Source organism: Protopterus annectens, chromosome 5.part1, assembly GCF_019279795.1.
Source record: "Protopterus annectens isolate FY-2018-M chromosome 5.part1, PAN1.0, whole genome shotgun sequence".
Taxonomy (NCBI): Eukaryota; Metazoa; Chordata; order Ceratodontiformes; family Protopteridae; genus Protopterus; species Protopterus annectens.
In genome coordinates, this window is record NC_056736.1 from 23,891,263 (window position 1) to 23,915,470 (window position 24,208).

Genomic DNA, 24,208 nt, shown 5'->3' on the forward strand with positions numbered 1-24,208 from the left:
GAGGACATGCAGGTGGTTGGTGTGACAGAGCAGGATGCAGAGGACAGGAAGAAATGGAAACAATTGATCTGCTGTGGTGACCCCTAATGGGAGCAGCTGAAAGATGAAGAAGAAGAAAAAGAAGAAGACATAGATCTGTGTTCTTACTGAAATACCTGGTGTTCATAAGGGTCCTTTGCATATATCCCATGTGCCTCAGATGCAAGAAGTTTGAGAGGTCACTCAGTGGAAGATCTAGCTTGCCTGGAGTTTTCATTTAATATTTCCAAGATGTGGAAAAACAGCAAACTGACATCATAGTGTAACTATCTGTACAGACAGTTAATAAACATCCATATGTGTTTCCTCACAACCAACCATAACAACAATCAGTACAATCATGGGATCTCCTTAATTTTACAACACTTATATCTAATACAAAACAAAGGTGGAATATATAATGTTGTGTGTATGGACATGGCTATAAAGTTGAGCTCACAGGCTTTCATTGCCTAAGGAAAACATCCAAATGTGCTCAATTATTGACTTGTGCTGTTACACAAATATGGCTTCTAAACAGTGTACTACTGTTAGTGTACTAGATTCAGCTGACAATAAGGAGCAATGTACCTCTGCAGGCCTCCCAAGCTGATGTTCCCTACATCTCCTTGATGATGTCATCTACTATAAGTTCACAGTAAGTTGTGCAAAATTCAGACCTGTAGTGGTGCTTTCATTAAAAACTGTGTTCATTAGTCTGTGCACCTAGATAGACAGGGTTAGGTTCTCACTGTAGTAGTAGTAGTAGTAGTAGTAGTAGTAGTAGTGTGTGTGTGTGTGTGTGTGTGTGTGTGTGTGTGTGTGTGTGTGTGTGTGTGTGTGTGTGCATGTGTGTGTGTGCATGTGTGTGCCTATCTGCATTAAGGAGACTGAGTGTGTGTATTCAGCATTGCCTTGGAATATGGCATGGTATTTGCTTTCTTTTTGTGCTTGCAGCAAACATCCATGTCTAGCAGTCCTCCATCCTCCTGTCCCCCACAGGGCCTGCTGATGCCATCTACTATAAGATACATTGCAATAATGTTAATGTTAGACTTGTGTCATGGTGTGTGCATTAAGTACTGTGTTTTCTAGTCTGTAAACGTAAATTGATATGGGGGTTCTACTTTCACTACAGCCAACTTTGTGTTTGCATGTGTCTGTGTCTGTATTCAACACTGCCTTGGAAACTAGGATGGTGTTTGCTTCCCTTTTGTGCTAGTAGAAAACATCCGTGTCTAGCATCCTCCATCCTCCTATCCCCCATGATGTCATCTACTATAAGGTTACCTGCAATCCTGATAAAATCAGACTTGTATCATGGTGCATGTGTTAAATACTGTGTTCTCTAGTCTGTAAACCTAGATAGGTAAGGTTCTAATCCCACTGCAGCTAACTTGGTGTGTGTGTGTGTGTGTGTGTGTGTGTGTGTGTGTGTGTGTGTGTGTGTGTGTGTGTGTGTGTGTGTGTGTGTGTGTGTGTGTGTATGTGTGAGCTGCTGGTGAACATAATATAGATAACTTTATAGCACTCTATGGTATGCTGTCCTCATGTCTTCAACACACACAGCTGATGTCATCAGATAAATGAGATTATTGGATATGTATTGCACACAACAGGCCATGGGACATACCTCTCAAACTAGAAACATCAAAAATCTGGACAAGGTCCATGAAAAATAGGTACACATCTGTACACTGATTAACATCAAATTTGCATACATAATTAAGTAACCCCGCCCCTGCAATGTAATTGTGGCATACCAACTTTCAAACCCAAACTGAAGAAATGATGACCAAAATATGGTACCAGAGTCCCTCTGCAGCCATTCCAATGTCCCGTTACTTGTCTATTTTGCCCCATGTACCATAAACACTAATGTGTGCATACTGCTTTACTTCTGCAGTTATTTGAAGTTTATACTTACATTTTATAGCACAATGCACATACACTAATAGTCATCTGCTAAACAAAGCTGCTAAACAAATCAATATTGTCTCACAATGAAAACAGGCTTGGCATTAAAACTTCTCTGACCTTGAAACTCACATTCATTGAAACAGCATTGAAACCCACAGCACATCCAAAGAAAATGCATCTGGCCAGTGGTGGATAAAGATTAACTTTGGGCTGCAGCCTGTTTTCAAATCATTGTCCCCTTGCATACAAAACAAGAAACATACATGTGTTCTTTGATGCACCTTCCTGACTTTATTAAATTATATTCCTTGTATAATAGAGCTCACTTGTTAGACAGAGCACATTTTAAACTTATTGTTTGAACATTTTTCCAATAGTCAATGAAACAAAAATACATGAACCAATAATGACAAAACTGCCCAATTCAGAACATTTCCTTTATAAAAGTCTACTTCCACACAATATATATATATATATATATATATATATATATATATATATATATATATATATATATAGAATGACAGTAGTGTAAGCCATAGGCATCTTGCACAGCTCCTCACACTTATTTTCAATTTCAGGGTTTTTTTTTTTGGGGGGGCAAACATTTTGGAAAGTTGCTAGAATAAAATATTATTATCACAATGTATTTCACTGCCAAGACTTGAACCCAGGATCCTGTGCACTATAGTCAGAGCAACATACCTCTATGCCAAATCAGCAGTTTCCTGAAAGATAGGAAGAATGAAACTTAAATGGCTATCATTTAGTGAATTTGGTTCTCACTTCTCACCATAGCTCTCAACCTCTTAGCACAAAAAACCTGGACAAAGCCAATAATGGGGGAATACAGCCCCAAATACATCTGCAGCAGCTGAAAAGGCCACAGAAGTACCTCACAAAGAGGATTACTGGCTTCAAACAAATGCCCTACACTGACCACCTCAAAAAAGTCCACCTTTACTCCGTAACATATCGCCTACTCCAAGGTGATCTCTGCCTAACATATAAAGCTATGTCAAACCCAGAGCTTTTGGACATGCTACACCTAAAGAAATCCCAATCCCTCTGAGCTACTTGCACTAAAGACCTAAGCCTTGTCACCACAATAAACAGGGCATGCTGGAGGGATAGATTCCTGTCCCAGAGACTTCTCATACTCTGGAACAGGCTACTCATATAAGTCAAGCAAAGTTCTTCATTAGCACTCTTCAAGAAAAATCTTGATGAGTGGATGGGAAATAGGAAATATACCCTGGGGATCACTTCTGTGTCTCTGCTCAACAGTGGCACAGGAAAATAACTTTCTTGGGTAGTGTAAGCCAGGGAACCTTCTTGGCTAGGCTTACATAGACTCTTGGGCCGATAGCCTAGTACTTACCTATGAACCTATGAACCAAAATAGGGACAAATTTTAAATACTGATATTATGAACTTAGAAAATTGCTAGAATAAAAGGTTTTGTGTTTCCATTTATTTTTCTGAAGAATATGAAGTCTGAAATTCAAATGCCTGTCATTATTTATGGAACTCTATCCTTAAAACCACAGTTTTATGAGGAACAGATCAAAAATAGGAGGCATAAATTTACAAGTGGTGGTGGCTATGGACTTCAGGCTCTTTTTACCTTTGAGCCTGAGTACCTCTAGCCACCAGGTTTATTAAATTGGGACATTTTCTCACACACACACACACACACACACACACACACACACACACACACACACACACACACACACACGCGCGCGCGCGCGCACACACACACACACACACACACACACACACACACACACACACTCCTCTCTCTGAATAAATGAAACAACATGTTTCCTACTTCAGAATATTCGGCAGTACCAGGACTACACATACACATACACACACACTCCTTTCTCAGAATAAATGAAACATCATGTTTCCTACTTCAGAATCTTCTGCAGTACCAGGTCTTCTCTGCTCGCTCATCCATAAACACTGCTCGGCTTTGAATAAATGTTGCACATCCATTTGATAGGACTTCTTGGATCAAACACTGTTCGGCTGACTTGCAGCCAAATCCATTTGAATAAACGTTATGCCGCACATCCATTTGAATAAATGGTCCTCTTCTAAAGATCTACCGCTTGTGCACTGATCCCTTGAGCTCTTCTAAAGATAGATCCATTTCACTGCTCGGCTTCCAAAGATAAAAGATAGATCCACCGCTCAGCTCCATTTGAATTAAAATGTTTCCTGCTTAATGTGTACAAGCCGGACATGTGTGCACTGAACCTTTGAGCTGAATTTCAACAGGCTGGTAAGCTCCAAAGGAGCTGATGTCATCATGCATGTGATGATGTCAGCTCAAAAACGGAAAAAAAATAAAAAAAGCTGAAAAAGTCAGAAATGAAGGGGGTGCCACTTGGGAATCATGACACCCCACTATTTGGACCCCAAAACTTGGTAAAAAAATGGGTAATCCGGGATGGTCGGGAGGTCTGCCATGGGTACACAATGGCCTGACAGAGAGGTAGATGTCTCCTCATGCAATATAAGACAGACAACAGTAACACTACTTTCATTATATGCACAAACATCATGACAACTCTTTGCAGTGGTGATGGACAGGCTGATGCATGAGATAACACAGAAGTTCCCATGGACTATGACATTTGCATATGATATTGTGGTTAGGAAAGATATGTAGGAGATCCTGGAGATGTGAAGTTATGCTATACAGAGTTGAGTAATGAATGGCATAAGGATTAAGACAGAATATATGTCTGTAATGAGAGGGAGGATAGATGAACGATGAGACTGCAGGAAGTGCAGTTGGCAAAGGTGTATGATATTAAATAAAGTACACATTAATGCTGAGTGTGGAAGGGAGGTGAAGAAGACAGTGCAAGCATGGTGGAGTGGGTGTGTAAGAGTGTCAGGACTGATTTGTGACAGACGGGAACTGATAACAATGAAAAGGAAGGTCTACACAAGTGTACTGATAATTGCTATGTGATATGGTTTGGTGACAATGGCACTGACAAAAATACAGGAGTCATAAAAGGAGTTGGAAAAGTTCCAGATGTTAAGAATTGCATTGCTTGTGCTGAGGATGGACAGGATTAGGAATCAGTATATGACAGTGTCAGCACAAGGTTGCCTAGTTTGGACACAAATCCAAAGAGGTGCGATTGCACTGTTTTGGGCATGTGTTGGTAGGGATGCTGGATATATTTGGGGATTGATACTGAGGATGGAGCTGACAGGTAGGAGGAAAAGAGTGAGGCCTAATATAAGGTTTCCGGATGTGGTGACTGAAGATAGGCAGGTTGTTGTGACAGAACAGGATTCTGAAGAAAGGAGGAACTGGAAGCAGATGATGTGCTGTGGCAAACCATCATGACATTAGCCAAAAGAATAAGAACATTAAGATAGGACACATACCTATACACTTCTGGCAAGTGTGTACAGTAGGAGCCTCTGTTTGAAGGTTACTGTTTCTGGACCGAGTGTGAGCTTTAACAGTGTTTCCTTGGATTACCTGCCCTGTTGTGGTGAATGTGCAGATAGCAGAGCAGTTTCTCAACAGCTCTAGTTAGCTGTCATACCTTCTGTTACATAACAAGCAGTAAATAAAACACCTACCAATCAATGACAGAACTATAGATCCACCTTATAAACGACCTCAGAATGTACACACCATAGGTTACTCCCCAGAAAATGCCACTCAGATTACATATATCTCACCTTTTTACATTCTCTATGGTATTGCACACACTGACCCACTGTGAATTCCACACATGCTAGCAGATACAGGTGGTTTTAAAGTGTCCTCCCTCACAATTCCAAGCTTAAAACATGTTTGCATCATCACCTTCAAACTGTGGTATCTACAAAAAGCAAACTATCACTGCTCACTCCAAAACACAGATCCATGGCAGCAGATGACATTCTGGCCTGTGTTCTTCATGTGCTGCAACAGTGAGCTACTGCACTTGGCACCATATTCATCCATGGCCTGAGTATTGCTGTTGTCCCAATGAATGGAATACAGCGACCATTTACACCAACACAATGTAGGATAGGCAACATACAAAATGAAATATTCTCCCATGACTGTATTCAGCATTTGCTTCAAGGCAATGGAAACAACATGCATACACTTCACACAAAAAGGACATAGATTGCCTCCAAACAGTACATCTCTACCAGTTATCTGTTCTCATGGTTAACTTGTGCCTGAAAAAATGGTGTCAAATCCAGACCATGAGCAGAGACATATACAACAATATGCATTCACCCTATCTTGCCTTGGCCAGGCACTTCAATGCAATCCAACATTTGTTCCCAATGAGAAACTAACCAAGGTGAGTATCACACCTTCTATTAATAGGTGGGTTGCAAATTGGATCACAGACCAACAACAGACAGTCATAATGGAAGACCTCACCTCAAGCAGCTGACCTGTGTGGTAACAGATGTGTCAGTGCTGTCTCCCCTCTTGTTTGCCATATAAATACCAAAAGTCCCAAAAGAAAGCAGAGGATGTGTGGCAAAAAATCTTTGTGCCACTAATGACTGCTGACAAAGCCATGGGTGTTATAACAACTGCACAAACATGCATCACCATACTCTGTGTTAATACATGTTCCTGGTTATTAAAAAAAAAACAGAATACAGTATACCCCAGTTATGCATTAATATATCTTGAAACACATGTCGACTGACAAATGTGTGTACTGGGGTAGGAAGGCATCTTCTAGCCTACATCCAATTAGGGAAGGGATTACATTGGCAACAATTTATTAATCCCCTATACTCACCCACCATCAGCCCTATTAATTTATATAATCCTCCCTTTGATAAGTATTGTTCCTGACACCTGCAAGAAGTTGACAGACATCAGACATCTCTGAGTGTGAAAACATCAACGAGTCTCCAACAGTCTCTTCTGTGGGCAGAATGAAGTTACTGTCAGTGTATGCAGTGGCAGATATATAGCTTTGAGCCAGAATATTGAGGCATTACATGTCTGTCTTTGGGTAAAATGAGATGAATATGCTGCACATCCTTAAGTCATATGGGACCACAGCCAACTGTTCCAGATACCTCAATGTACCATATGATATACATATAGCATGCTGGGTAGGCACATACATGTCTCAAAGGCCGGCACTCATCTGCATTAGAATTCCAGTTGTATGTTATGCAGAGCATATCCATAAACCTGTTTGAGCATAGGCTGGCAGACTTGATGTGAACATGTTATCTGCCATGGATCACTGCTGATTCTATGCTGGACGTGGGTGGTCCCCTCTGTAAGAACCTTGGGAATGCATTATACATGTCATTGTATATCATATTGTAATGTATTGGTTATAGTTCTAAACACCATCATGACAATAAACCTGTCACGGCCTATTAACCTCTGAACCTATGGTGATGTGTATGAAGAAACCAAAAGATTATACTGTACTACTGATGTGAGCTTTACCTGCAGTGCTGACATACAATCTAGCCTGGTCCAGGGCTCAGAATCTGATGGGTTGACTTTAGATGTGCACACATACGTTAGCACTAAACAATCCTGAAAAAGAGAGTTACATATATTAATGAGATACATGTCATTGACTGACTTCACAAGCCTTACCAAAGCATCAACTAGAAAGTAGGGGAATTATTATTTTAGCAATTGTCTAACTGGCTAACTAGAATATAAATGACAGTTACAATAAACAGAACAACAGCACAAATGGACATAAGAAATATATATTAAATGTAGGTAGTCACCCTGTGGATCAGACACGTAGCTTTAGTATCCCTGAAGCCAGAAGATGGGCAACAGGGGTGTGGCACAGTCATAATTTGCACAGGGTTGTTTGTGGGGATACAGGAGGCCTAGGCTGACACAAAAGGTTAGTGAGTGTGTGTGTGTGTGTGTGTGAGTCAGTAAGGGCAGCAGCCAACAGGGAACATGTAGATGTTGCTTGTGCATCAGTAGATGCCCTCACTGTGACATTGCTGTGTGAGTGTCTGCATGAGCACAGCCAAGCTCATTACTAGCTCTACATGTCTGTATGCTGGACAGCTGTGAACTGTACATGGTAGAGTTGACAGTTCATCATCAGGAGTTGCACTGGCACCTCCATGCCCAAGGTCAGATGGTGTGCTACTACCTGAGAGTGACTGATGTCTGCTGCACACCCCCTTCATGGGAATGGCCAGGAACAGGACCCCATGGCCTGCTATGTCTGGGTGTTGGACAGCACATTCTCTGATGGAGCAGTGGATGTACCTCCACTATGGGAGGTTATCGGGCATGGCCCCATTGGCTGTCAGAAGATGTAGTTGCTGACCTACACCTATCTAGCTGATGTTCCCCTCCCAGCAGACATTCCAGCAAAGACAATGTCCATTCCATGACAGATGCTCAGCACTCCCGCATGGCTACATCCCATTGATACACATCATTAAACAGATCCAATGCATCAACAACATGGTGGAGGGATCCATGGATGTCAGACTGTGCCGCATATAGAAACCTGATCATCATCCTGGAGTGATGTTCTAAATGTGCCTGTGCCTCCATTATGGCCCTAAACATACATCAAGTGACACATGAAGATGCACCTGCACCAGGTAGTGGAGGGATAGAAGGCCTCTGATGAGCACCCCTATCAATCTGCCTATGTGGCAACTTGCCAACAGTTTGGCTATGGACAGTGTTAACAGGCACTGAAGCCATGGTAGCCACACTTCCCTGGTCTATGTCCTTGCCTATCCAATATGTGTGGCCTCAGTGGACTGGGTATGCATAGGCATACTGGCTGTGTCCGGGATCCTGAGTGAGGGAGCTGGATGTCAACTTCTTTGTCAGATTCAGCCTCTGCAACCCATGATAGTGCCTCACTTTAGCCACCATCATCACCTGTGATTAAAAAAAAGGATGACATTAATACCTACACTAGTATGCTGCACTTTACAGTGCTGTCATTTTTACAGACATTTAAATCTGTCAACCATAAAACATGTAGATAAATAGTGATTGTACAAAGGCTAAAGACTATGGATAAATGTTACATAATATGCTCCTACAAACATACAACTGATGGAATCACTGGTTTTGCTTCACTATGACATTTCTGAAGGGTATACAGTTTGAATGCAAGATCTGTGTCATGTAATTCAATGTTAGCTATCATTACTGACTTCACAGTAAGCTTGTATTCAATTACCATGATCTGAAACACTGTCACTTAAAATGATTACCAAACTGTGATATTCAGTGGGAAGATATACAGACAGTGCTGAAATACATACAGCAGGCATGAGAGGACAGTATAGCAGATATGTTGGAATATATGTATATACGGTACATGAAAAATGTAGTCCACTTACCTATTGATGCAGCCCTTGCATGTTGAATCCCCAATGGTCATAGGAAAAGTAAAAGAAGACAATGACAACAGCACCACACATTTAACTATACAACAGGGGTTAATACTTTTACTCACCTATATGTGTGTGCTTAAATACATGTTATCAAGAATGTATCTAACATACATTGTATGAGCATAACACTGCAGCTATCTGAAATACACTAAAACAACACACTCATAGCTTGACACAACTACATACACATGACAAAATGTAGAAATATTTTAATGATGATGTAACAAAGCACTCCTGGCAGCCCTACATATGTTGCAGGAGTAACACAAATATTCAAACATATTGGCACAAGGATGACTGGGAGGTGTCCTGTGTGTAGATGTGTGCCAGGAATCCCTCTGTGGCAGTTAAAGTACCTGAACACTCCAGGTATCTCACTTACACCTCACCAATAAAGCAATCTGCCACACATTAAAACTATATACAGTATTACAGACTGACTGCAAACATATTCTACTGATGATCTAACACAGCCTACCTGGACACTCCTCTTGAGTAGCAGGAGTGGCACCCACATCAAGGACATATCAGCTGTCGGACTTCTGGGAGCATCCCTGAGGAGTTGCAGTATTCATCAATAATTCTTCAGTGGTGCTGTGGGGTTCTTTTGCTTCTGGCTCACCACCGGTGACCTCGCAATTGCATGCCACTTCAGCTGCACTCTTCATCTCTGCATGTATCATGTCAGTAGCTCTGTGACACACCTGCTCATATGTGTGACTCTGTCTGCACACCCTGTTGAGATTTCGGACAAGGTGTTCCAGCAGTTTCACGCATTCAGCCATTCTTTCCCTCCCTCTTGACAGCAGGACCACGTGGTGTTGTCCGAGTGCATCTATGATCAGCTCATCTTTGGCCTCAGAGAATGGGGCCTCCATCTCAGGGCATATTTACTAAAAGACACAATAATGATAACACATATAAAGATCACATAAGAACAAATTGTTGTACAGATTATGCAGTAAAGGAAGGCTGCCAATACTCAAAAGTGGATTACACTGTATAGATTCAGCATTTTGCAGTAAATAGCAAAAGTGATTACAAAAGTAGGTGAGAAACAAGAGCATTATATTATTTATTGTGCCCTAACAGTTATAGTGCCATGTCACCCACCCAACATAACATTCCACTTTAGTTTGTTCCATAGCAGGACTTCACCCCCCCAATAACATAACAAATACCAGAGTCAGAAACAATGTTAAGCAAACAATTGGGAAATGTTAAAGGTACAAAGGATATTTCCATGGATCATGTGTACATAGTTTGCACACAGCATTAAACTTCATGCCTACCCTACAGCCTCTGTATCTCTCACATGTCTGATAAAGAAAGCCATATAATGAATATATTTCTAACAAATCCATACAGAGTTTCTTCACGTGCATTGTTACCTAACTTCCAGCATTGGTATTAATTAGGTAACAAGATGAATATATACCTGATGGAGTGCAATACTCCTCCATCAAAGTATAGTAAATACAAAGAAATGTGTATCTCATGTGCAAGCATGTAATAACTCTCATCAACATCAGTTTATCCAGCTACTCATCTGATTTTTCTAATGGTGTACATCAATAATGAATTGCATGTGTCCTACTCTGTGCTTCAGAGATGCTAATTACAGCATACATGGCTGAATTGCATGGCAATCAGCCAACCCTGTGGAGCTACTTCACAATGGGTCCCTTTCAGATCATCGAAACCCCAGATCATTGAAGGCCACATCTTCAAGACGAAAATAACAAAACCTATTTTTGCGAAAACCAGAGCAACAAAGATCTTTGCAGGGTAAGTAACCTGTTGGCTGACAAGGTGAACTTTGCCCTTTATCCAACTGTAGTGCAATCGTGGAGTTTGTATATTTAGTTACAGGGGTGTGGGTGGCATAGCCCCCCACCTAGTTTAATTAGGGATGGTGCGGTTTAGATTTTGTCACCCTTTGGATGAGTAATTATTTACCCTGGGAATACCTTAGTTGCTCTGCTCTTTCGCGGAAATGGGTTTTCATTATTTTTGTCTCAACAATATGGTCTTCAACGATCTAGGGTTTTGATGATCTGAAGTAGACCCCTCCATAAGATATAAAAGCATTCATGCTGTCCCCATTTCTTTTTTCTTTTTTTTTTTTTTTTTGTGGGTTGAGATCATACTGCAGTACAGACACATAGCAGGCCCAAAAAGATTGTCATTACCTGCTCCTTTTTGAATGTATCAGTCTGTAATACAGGGTGAATACACAGCTGCTGCTGCGGGCAATAGCCATTCACAGAGAAGGTGAAAATTTTCTAGGGCACATAGACCCTGGATGAACCGACTGAACTCTCTCATTATTACTCCTCAGTATTTCTTGTGTACTAACAAACTGGACTGTTTATATCACAGACAGAGACAAGTGCAGGAAACCATCCCAGTGGGAAATCAGGTATGTGTTTAAATGCTATTTGTAGTCACTGGGACATTTCACAGAGTAGCAGGGGGCATGCTTGGTGTGTTACAGGCATCGCCATCCATGATATTTAAAACATCACTGCATTGTATGCTACAACATGGCAAATGTTCACATTATTTCTCAGTATATATTCAGAGGAATGCTACAATTGTATCATGTATTGCATTATCCTAAATAAATGTGTGCCTTACATTAGTCATGTACACATGACAGCAAGAAATGGGGAACAGGATAAGGTCTACAATAACCATGACGTGTACAACTCAAACTGCCAAGGCATGTTGAACAGAATGTGTATCATCTGCCACATGTGTGCTGACAAACCTGCCAGTTAACATGAATCCCATATGTGCCTCCTCCCAAACGCTCAAGATGTGTGCCCTGGAGGATATCTCACAGGTTCACATAGGGGAGGATGACTTGAATCCACACCCAGAAAGTAACAGTCAATGCTTTGTTCATGCTAGCCAACATGGCTTTACTTTTTGGAGACTGAATAACATAGACCCATGTAATATCCTTAAACATTGTAAAATCAATAGTATAGAATGGTCTTAGCACATGCCCAGTACAACAGCACTGGTCAGATGATTGCTGACTGACCAAGGATCACAGCATGTTAGGACAGTGCTGTATATTTGAAAACAGGATTCATAACAGCCTATGTAAGCAGTATGTGAATTATATTCCATGTTGAACATTTTAGTATGTGTACATCTATCATGTACTACTTAAAAATAAATGTACATTCTCTGCTGAAGTTGCTTGTGTGCTGAAAGAGTGTTACTGCTTGCTACAGTGGTGTATGTGAGAACAACAGCTTTAAGGTAACCATGCATTCCTCTGAAAGTGCATTACATGTTGATCTGGATTTCACATGTATGTAGGCATATTCCCTGTGTACTAACAAACTGGACTGTATGTATCACAAATTAATTTTCTGCATGTTATCAATTCATTTTCTTATATTATGCCTGTATGAACCTTATATTGAATACAAATGTAATCACAGACTATGTAACTTCTCCTGCGCTGTGTGGAGTTAAGCGTCACTTACAAGTTCAGAGGGTCCTGGGTTTAAATACAAGAAATGCAGCCTTGTTGTATTGTAATGTGTCCTTGTAATATCTAGTAATGCAATGAATCCTAGACATGTATATCTACATTCTTGTAGTGTGAACACCTGTGATTGTAGGAGTGTCATAGATAAGGTTCAAGGTTGTGATACTGTAGAATCCTGTCCTTTTTAATGGTGTCCCACTTCATATGATAAATGTTAGTAGGCGAGCTAGTATTTCCTGTATAATACGTATTGTCATGATGTATGAGGCAGTTTTCATAATGATATCTGTATTATATCAAATATTGTGAGATTAACTTTATGCAAACACGTTGCCTGTGTTTGCACGTGGGTAAGCAGCATGCACCATTTTCAAATGTAGATTGCAGCACTCCACATTCTGAGTATCCGTTAAAACTGTAATTGGTGAGAAAACACATTGTACATTGGTGTTCATCTGCAATAAAGATGGCTGGTGTTCAGGCTGAAGGATTGAGATTTTGTCCTTAGAGATGGGAAGTGTGCAGAAGTCCAAAGTGTTTGGTGGACTCCTAGTGAATGATTATGGTCCCTGGCTGTTGCAAGAGCACTATCTTGGATCCAATTACAAAGCAGATACATGGACTAGTTTGGCCCAGGATTTGTGCACTGTTACTGGAATCCCCTGCACTAGCAAACAGTGTAGAAATGACTATCAAGACCTCAGGATGAGGAAGAGGGATACCCTCCAACATTGGATGGATGAATGTAAGACTGATGGTACTCCACAGATGTGTGATTATCACTTACAGGCACTGCCTGAATGAAGAAGTAGCTGTATCTGTTTCTGATTGCTGAGCTTAATGTGTTGATATGTCCCCCACAGCTAATGTGGAAACAATACTAAATGTCCGAGCCTATGAGGAAAGACTGAGAAGGATGAGAGATGCAAGTGGTATGTATGCTTCAAAACATACTTGTATTTTACCATTAGGAGTAAATTCAGCTTATTGTGCTAAACACTGGTATCACTGTGAGTATGCATTTGTCCATTGTACTGCAATATTGGGCATTTATTGGTATGTTTATGAAAGCAGTCCGATATTACAGAGTAGATAGGGGTTGTCATTTGGAAAACTATACTTCCAAACTATACAGGACACATTTCAGTTGACATCCATATCACAATGCAAATCATTATATATACACCAGGGGACATGAAGAGCATGCAGCAAATTGTTATCATTATAACAGTGAACCTGTACTTATAACAGTATAAAAAGAAAGAGTGCTGGCATTCTGGCATATTATATTGGTCACTGCTTGTGTCTTGGATAACACACTCCACAAATGTAAGGGCAGCTCTTTGCAATGATGTTTTAGGTTGTCTGCAGTAACACTGAGTACTGTTACATATTCATAATGACAGCAGTGGTGGTGCCGACCTCTCTACCTGTGAACTAGTTGACCTGCTGTCGATTGTAAACATTGTACATACAATATGTATATGTTCAAGATATGCAAGCATGAATGATTGATGGATGCAATCTGATCTGTAGTACAGTGTGTCTATGTTAGTAATAGGGTAGTATTCAACATAATAAAGGAACTGATTAGCACTCGGTTATGTTATATGTGAAGTGTAGCATAATATAGTAGATTACTTGTAGATAGCTTTGTATATTATCTATGTAGTTACTAATGTTCTCTTATTTTTTCTTTCACCACTCTCCTTTTCTTATTTTTTATGTTCATTTTGTTTTATTATATCATTATTAGATTATGTTTGTTATCATATTTGCCATTATAATATTTTTAATGTAACTTTGCACATTATTCTGTGTTATGTGTATTTAATTATTTGATTTTTTTTCATTTCATATTACTACAGCATGTCAGGGAAGGCCAGTTCCCCCAGGGATGCTTACACTCCCTCCACCAGCTACATCACCAAGGCCCAGCACATCTGGGTTACAGCCTGGAAGGACCTCCCTGCAGCTCCTGCCCTACCTGCACCCTCAGGTTGTTCTTCCCCAGACAATAGGTCTGTGGTTCCCTCATGGGGCACAGGAGGGGGGGTCATCTTGTCACCCGAGCTGAATTGCCTGGTTTGGTGTGTACGACTGTGTGCCACACAGTTGGTATATGACTAAGCTGAGTGGAGACACTGCTCTACATGGTCATAATGAATAACACAAGGAGACGCAGATGTCAAATGCAGTAGCCATTGGCACATTGAGGTGACAGTGATGATAGACCATTGGGTGGGGACTTAATTTTCACTGTTACCAAAAATTATGTCCATAGGCTCGACATGCACCCACACTCACCCTGACCAAGGTGTTCACTCCCTCTTGTGTTCTTTACCAACCATGCCCTTGTCTTATATGTCTTGTCTGTCTGCAAATGCTTCCTCACCTTCCCAACTTGCCTGCCTCAGACTTGCCTATGTTCATCCCCCCACATTCCATTTTCTCCTTTAAAAAAAAGGCACCTGTTCCTAAAAAAAATATTGTCCCATACATAGTTATCCATTTTGCATATGTGTCTACTTGACACACCTAATGTGGTCCAATTGGCTTCACGATGCAAGTGTGTTATTGTCACCACTCTCTCTGGAGTTGATAGTCCAAATACATCTTAAAATATGTACATGTGCTCATTTGTTACTGTTAAAGAGAAGGATAGCTATGGTTTTTCCCTACACCTGTCCTACAAATTCCTACCATTACATCCCTTTGTTTTTCCCCCTGCTTGCTCCCCATTTCACCACTTTTCTCTCTTCCCCTTTTCTTTTCTTTACAGAGTTATTGCGCAATAGTGCATTAGGTGCGTTAAGTCTGCAGTAAGAATGCTTTGTATAATTATTCTTACTTACCACATGCCTGTGTCATCCTCTCCAGTCACCTTGTGTGGGAACTCACATTCAAGGTCCTTCCTTCTGAAGATGTGGAAAAGGGGAAAAGAAAAAGCAATTATGAATACCAGTGTTTACCACAGTCAGCTGGAATATTTTCAGATAATACATGTAAATCATACTTGCACATCACCGGGGTGTTCTCCACTTTGAAGTCCCTGATCCACTGATCAAGGGTATCCCTCCTTCTCCTACAGAGGTCATCATAGTAGTAACAAACATGAGAATTCAGCAACACTGACAATCCCATTATCTCTATTAGCCTTATCTTCCCTTTCACTCTAAATGAGCCAATGTTCTCCCTCATCTTATTTCAGTTTCTCTTTGGGCAGACAAAATAAGCCACATGCTGCTACTACATATAGACCTAAGAAACTCAACATTTTGCTTGGACCTTTCAACTTACTGTATGCCAATGGCTCATCCTCCTCATGACACAATTCATAAAAGCATTATATGCCTTCCCTTTTCTCTTATGGGCCCTCTCTGATCAGCAGAAAAACATCCAGATAATGGAACACTCTCTACCTTTGAGCCAACTGTTGCTAAATTCACTGCAAAGCTCTGCTAAATTCTCAAAAATAGCACACAATACTGCTCAACCTGCAGGCATCACATTGTCTGACTAAAACTTGCCCCTTAGACACATGCCCATCCAATGCCAATCTAATTCTTGTATCAGCAAAAGTCCAAGGCACCTTTAATATCCAATGTAACTAGTGAAGGGTCTTTGAAACCACTATTGATCCTGACTGCACCATCCAGTGATGCATACTGCATCTCACCATCTGTGAAGGAAAGGAGGTGTATTAATTGGCATTATCCTAATATCTTCTTGCAGATTAGGCTCAAAGGTGAGATGCAGAAAACTGGAAATGGAGAGTTCTCAAACTGACCTAGAACCCTGATGGCCTTCTTCTTCTTTTGGCTTTTCCTGGTTAGGGGTTGCCACAGTGGATCACTGATCTGCTCATGATTGGCAGTGGAGTTTTACAGTGTCGAGTTGGCAGCCTGATGCCCAACCTTCCACAGAAGGCACACACTCATGCCTAGGGCCACTTTAAAGTGTCCATTCCACCTACAGCATGTCTTTGGGATGTGGGAGGAAACCGGAGCACCTGGAGGAAACCCACATGACCACAGGGAGGACATGCAGAGTCCACACAGAAGGCACCCAAGCTGAGGATCGAACTGGAGAACCTCTTGCAGTGAGGTGGCAATGCTAACTGCTGCACCACTGCGGCTGCCCAGAACCCTGATGGCCTATACCTCTATATTAAACAGCTCCCATGCCACCTACTCCCAATTTCTTACAGTATTCTGATTCTGAGATATCACTTTGTTACCAAAGGATACCTGATCTTATGGAAGAACATAAGAAAATCCTTGCACTAATTCCTTATCTACCTACACATTAAGGTATCCCTGCAATAACACTGTCAATAAATCCACCATAATGGGAGAATGGCTACTCCAGTCTTACAGCCACTCCCTGAAAGAAAACATTCCCCATAATCCCAGAAAGTTGTCTCTACCTCTTGTTCTACCCTCACCTACTGTGATCAGCCTAGGACTATCTTACTGTGTTGACCACCCTGGGATAGCTACACCGTCCTTTTGCAAGCATCCCATGGCCCCATAAGGCCTCCACAAGCTGAGTAGACATATGCGATCCTACAGGAAGGCCAGGTACATCTCCTAACATTAAAAACCTGACAAATAACACTCTCACTATTGTCCCCAGTTGGGGGTCAAGTCTGCTCTCCAATACAATACAATATCAGCATGGCTGGACTCTCAAAGCAATGGCCTAACTACTGCCTTCAATGTCCAAGAGCACTTTTATCACAACTACATGTTAGCTGCACACAACTGTTGCAAATTTCTGATAGCATGTATGACAACAACAGAAAACCTGTGAAGTGTCCTTCTGTAATATCACTGCTATTATATATAGAAAACCTAGGACCCAATTGTCCCAGGTCCTCACTCTAGACCTTTTGTGTGACAAAGACTACCAAGGCCACATTCAGGTGCATTGCCCATGCTGCTTCTGCATCTGCCCATTGCTTGGCCTTATCAGTAACTGTCAACTCAAAGACATTTTCCTGATTGGGGAATACAAGGAGTGAGGAAGACCACCATTTCCCCATCAGGAATGCTTGTAACCTTTGCCAGGCAGCTGGTAACCCTTATTGACTTGTAGTCATTGGGTCCCTGGGTCAATGTATCCCACAAGTGGCAAACCAATTTCCAGCTGCCTGTCACCTACCAGGGTGTCCTGATCCTCCCCTAACTCTTCTCTTGCTATCTCAAACTACTTACACTTTTCTTGACTTTACCCCCAGAACATTAAAGCTCCAGGAGTATAATTCTGCTTCCTGCAGTCAAATCTTGCACAAAGCCCAAACAATGCTCATTTGAAGGTGCACCTAACCCTGTTAAGCATTCCCCAGTAACAGAAAAGAAATAATCTTTTGACAGATGGGGGTATTTCATCAATGCTGTGTCAACCCCTTGCTCTTTCCTCATATTTCTCCTCCTCCATTTCTTGAGTGCTTCTCCAGAAAGTTCTGTCTTATGCTTTCTCTGCATGTTTTTTCATGCTCAGTTGTGGTCTAACTCACTGGTTGTGATGGTGAAGACACCTCCTGGTACAATGTCACCACTTGAACCTCTACCTAGATAACGATCCTTCAATGTTCTCACAACAGTTATGCTGCAGGATATAAACAATCATTAGTAATCTGCAGATTGTCTTTCTTCCTCTTAAGTACCTCTTAACCCCCAACTGCTCTGCCCTGCAATCCACTTCTGACTTTTCCTACTGACTTTTTTTTTTTAATCTAATTTGCTGTTGAATTTTCCTGCCACCTTTCGCCTCCATGCAAACAGAAAACTCCTTTTCTAAGTTGCCCCTGTGGGCATTCCCCAATGTTTACCCCCCCCTTTTTAATTTCTCTATGATTTTTACTTTCTAATCTTATTTCAAAAATGGACTTCATTTTTAAGTCAAGGTATAATTAAAGTTCATGAAATTAGTATTGTTTCAATCTTTGATGTTAGCCAAAGGTGTTCTTTGCACCACCCTTAACATGCCCAAAACTGACTATTGTAATTCATATGGATCTACATGGATTGATAGCATATCAAAGTACAACTGTATATTCTTTTTTATTAAACCCATTGCTTCTATTACTATTAGAAATGTCTGGGTATCTTTCTTTCACATTGCTCTAATTGTTGCTGGCAAATCCCGATATTTTATTACTTTTGTGTATGTCTGTATGGGAGACACTGTAATCACTAGATATAACAATTTCAATGATCAATGCTACTTTTGTCTTTTTATTTTTTATGGACTACTATATCTGGTTTTCTTGCATATGCTTTTAGAGCTGTTAGTAACAGGTGATCCCATGTGATGTACACTTTGTTATTCTCTATAATGCTTTGTGGTTCATGTTTCCAGGGCTGCTCAGATCATTTTTGTACTGTTTGCACAATCCCTAATGCAACAGTCTTGCCACATTGTTGTTTTTCAGTGCACAGGTCTTCCAATATGTGTGTATCATACCTAGCAACCAGATGTGTAACTGTTTCTATTTCTTTATTACAGTACCTACATTTTTCTGTTACTTCCACTTGTTCAATGCACTTTGTAAACCAATGTGTACAAAATTCACTATCCTGGGCTGCCATTATTAATCTTTTATCTTTTGGATTCAGCGTGCTTCTCCTTAATCATCTCAGCAGCAAATCCTGAGTAACACCAGGTTGATTTATGAGATATCTACACTTGGCACTATATTTATGTCCTTTTCACATTTCTTTCCTTCTCATCTGATCCTTCTCCTTATATTCTTTCATTTTTGGCACATTCAGTTGCTGTATGATTTTTGTTTACTTCTGTTTACTTCTGGTTTGCTTTTCATTCCCACTTAACACCAGAATGTTTCTGCTAAACTAAACAGAGAGGTCATCTTTGACTTGCTCTCTTCAAGTTTTAAAACTTTCACTATGTTTGGATTGGATGAGATCAGCAGATATGTATGCAGTCGCATGAATGCAAAACTATACATGTAATTAATTTTAAAGAGGCCTGTACCTCTTTCAGAATGTGGGATATATAATCTTGGTATTCACAGATTTTTATATGTCATTTGATAAGCATGAATCATTTTTCTTGCTTTCCTTTTCAACTATCCAGTACCTTTTGGGGCCAGTCAATCCATGCCAAAACTGTAAGTTAGAAAAAGAAAATGCAATGGCTTATCATTTGGACTTTATTCCTAGGTGTAAAGGCTGTTTTGAATGTTAGTTTTAGTCTTTGGAAGTATTCCTTAGTGAGTTTTATTCATATTTGTTCATGTTTTATTGCAGATCCTGCATCAATTCCAAAAATATGTATATACTCCCTCCTGCTCTAGTTCCTTCATATCACATTCCTATTCCAGATTGATATTTTCTTCATACTGAATCTTTCCTGCTTTAAAGAAAGGTTGATGTTACATATTTATCAAGACCAAGTGACATTCTTGCATTATCTGAGATATACAGTTTAAAAAAAGTTTAAAGAATTGCAGTTGTGTTTTTACCATCTTCTTTTAGCTGTACCCATCAGGAGTCACCAGAGCAGATCATCAGTCTGCAGAATGAGTGGCAGTAAAGTTTTACATTGTCAGACTCACAGCTTGGTGCCCAACCTACCTCAGAAGGCACACACATGCACCTAGGGCCAATTTAGAATGTCCAATCCACCTGCAGCATGTATTGGGAATGTAGGATGAAACTGAAGCACCCAGAGGAAACCCACCCAAACACAGGGAGGACATGCAGACTCCTCACAGAAGGCACCCCAGCTGAGAATTGAACTGGAGAACCTCTTGCTGTGAGGTGACAACATTAACCACTGCACCACTGTGCCACCCTTCTTTCAACTTCTTTTCTGATGAACTAAAAAAGTAGATGAGAAGTCTTTAAGCAAGGTTGTTTTCTGGGAGCCAAATTGTAATCAAGATAAATGGGTTAAGGGCAAGATAAAACAACAGTGGTACAAAGAATCATTCTGGAGTATCCCTGTTTTAATTTTTATCTCTGTGACAATAATTTGCCCTTTCTCATGGCTTAACTGTAAAGTTGTTTGCCACTGGTCACTGTAATGTAAGTGATGTATCTAGAATCATGGTTTACATCCGTAAACACTCTTTTATCCATGAATGTGGGAAGTTGTCAATTTTTTTTTAATAAACTATCCATGCCATGAATATTCCCCTTTTTACATTTCTCTGTTATGGCATTATTTAGCAACAAATCCTCTTTTGTTCCACTTGACTTTTATCCATATGTTCTGCTGCCATGATTGAGTTTTCTTCTAAATCACTATAAACTCTGTCTGCCTCAGTTACATTACATAATTTGCCCATCATCTGAAGGCAGGTTCTATAGTTTTTAGGATGGCTTATAGGTTCACACTCAAGGAGGAATATTATTTTTCCTGTTATTAACCAGGTTGTTGTCTGCTTGAGACAAGGATACAAGTAATTGTTAATGCCAAATCTTTGTGTAAAGATGTTAATACTTTTAGCCAGAAGCTAGGTATTGCATCTGGGCCTGGGGTTTTCCACTTACTAGCTTTCCTTAATTTTATTAAAATTTCTCTGTCTACTACTTCATCCCATTTCGTATCCAGTACTTTTGAACTCCACACCATTTCTTTTATTTTTCCCTATCCAGTTTACATCTTTGTCATGTTCCACATGATCTTCATCATTATCTCTACAAAATGTGTTTATTTTTTCTTTTCCTTTAGCTTTGTTGCCCACTTTTTTTTGGCTATCGATGAATTGAATGAACTCCCTCAATGCCTTCACCTGAATGAACTCTCATTTGTCCACAAACTAATAAACCAGCCCCATATGATCCCATTACTTCAAAATGTACTCTAGCCCTACTCTTCTTCTGGACCCCTAAGATCCAACAGCAAAAATTTACTTCTTACCACTAAACCCAACAACTCATCAGGAGAATCCCTATTCTCCTATGCTACTTCTAAACTATGGCATACACCCCCCTCCCCTCAATAACCAAATTACCATCCAGCAGTCTATTCAAAACCACTCTCAAGTCTCACCTAAAAATTCATTGGCTCTGCCCTTGCTCTAACCCCGACTAACATAAATCCCATCCCACTTAATACAGCATTATTTTCTTTTATCCTATTATCAGCTTAATCCTTATGTATTATTTAATTGTCTACTTATTTAAAATAAAAATACACTCTTGTACTCATTACCCCTAATATATATGTATATATATATATATATATATATATATATATATATATATATATATATATATTTTTTTTTTTTTTTTTTTTCTGTGCTGTGTACTCTGCATGCCATATTGTTTACTGTAAAATCATCTAGTACTGTAACATTTTTTATTGTAAAGTTTCCTCTTGTAAAATGTCTTATTTCTACTTGTTGGAGCTTTTCTTCCCGGGCCTCCGCTGAAAACGGACCTGTGTCCAGTCGGAATTTCCTGGTAAACAAATGTAAATAAATAAATAAACTTCTCCTTTATATTTATCTGCATATCTTATATAAGTTTTTCTGTCTGTGATGATAGCTTTAGTTTATTATTTGCAATAGTATATCCCCAGGATTTAATAACACCTACACTAAGTGTACAATAAGTGTACACTAAGTGTACACTGTTCTGAGTGAACAGACAACACAGACATAACTCCCACCTTCTTCATCCTAATTTTTGTTTTCGTATTGATATTCTTGCAGCTTTAAATAATGACAAGGATTCATAAAGGTTACCACAAAGTGTAGACTGCAAGTGTAATCTTTCTGAGTGACTAGATAGCACAAAAAATGTGTTGAGTGTTCTTGCATACATATCGTGTACACTTAATGTAGGCTTTATTGAATCTGGCCCTATGATAAATCCTGGTATGTATCTATCGTTTTAAATATTTTTGTTGATCTGTTCCGTCTTCTACATTCTTCTAACAGTGACACTTCTTGTCTTAATTGCTTTTTAGGTTTCCCTAGTCTATGCTTCCATGGTCACATTTTACTTCTTCCCTTCCCTTTTCCTTATTGCTCCATTTTTGTGGTAAGATTTTATCTGTTATTAATTTAGCTGCACAGTATTTGTTATTTTCTTCTATTATATCACACGAATCTCTGTTAATAGTCTTGATTACTGTGTTCATCTGTTTTATCAGACTTCTAACATGTTAAGTTTTTACTTACTTTCTGTATTCTATTTCTTTCATCAGTCTTAATATGTCTATTCATCTCTATTAAACCAAGCAACTCTTCCCTTAGATCATTTTATTTTACTCTGAGGGCACCTTCTTTGATCTCTGTTTCATGTGGGCATCTACAGAAATTTCCAGCATATCTTCCTGTGACATATTCTCTTGAGCTGCACCCTGCATCATCGGCTGCTCCTTCGTATGGAAAGTCATTGTTCCATCACTCCACAGCATTGCCTTTTTCAGAGTTGTCACTGTTGCCCTGCTCTTTTCCAATATGTGTAACACAAGCTGATTTATTGCACTGGTTTCCTTCTGAAAGCTCCAGAGCATCATCATTTGGCAAATCAACAGATTTTACTCTTTCTATCTGTTTCTATTTAGTTTGGGGTCTCATTGTTCCATCATTCTGTGACATTACCTGTGCTGGATTTTCTACTCTAAATCCTTCACTTCATGGGTATTCCATAATGTCAATTACTATTTCTTTAACTTCTCCATTATTAATCCTCTTTTCAACTTTACCTTTTTTTGTACTGTGAAATTTTACATAAATAGGTTGCCTTTGCCTGTATTTCTCTTCAAATACATTCAGTGATTTTTTTATGATTAGCTTTGCTTTCTCCTTTGCATAAATATTGCATCATATCAAATCTCTTTTTCTTTCCCGTGTTGATATTCCTTTTTTCAAATGTCTCCCTCTCTACCTGTTTCTCCTTAATTTGGTGACTTATTGAGCCATCATGCTGTGACACTACCTGTGTTGTATTTTCTGCACTAAGTCCTTCATTTCACAGGTGTTCCAAATCTTCAGTTTATGTTTGTTTAACAGCTACCTTACTAATGCTCTGTTCTGTATTCCTCCCTTTGTTTCTTACTTTTTATTCTGAAATTTTCTATATCTAGGTGCTTTGGGATGATTTATTCTCTTGGAGATAATTTTTTTTTGTTATTGGTGAGTTTGAATTTCTCCATTGCATAAATATTGCACCATATCAGATCTGTTTTTCTTTCCCATGACCATACTTATTCTTTATACCTTTTAAAAATCTCTGGGTTTTTTTCCTTGTATTTTTGCACCTCCTCTGTCACTTCTTTTTTTCTGGTGGCCTAAGGTTTCTTCATCTATACAATATTTTTCATGGATCTGGTTTATTAGTGAAT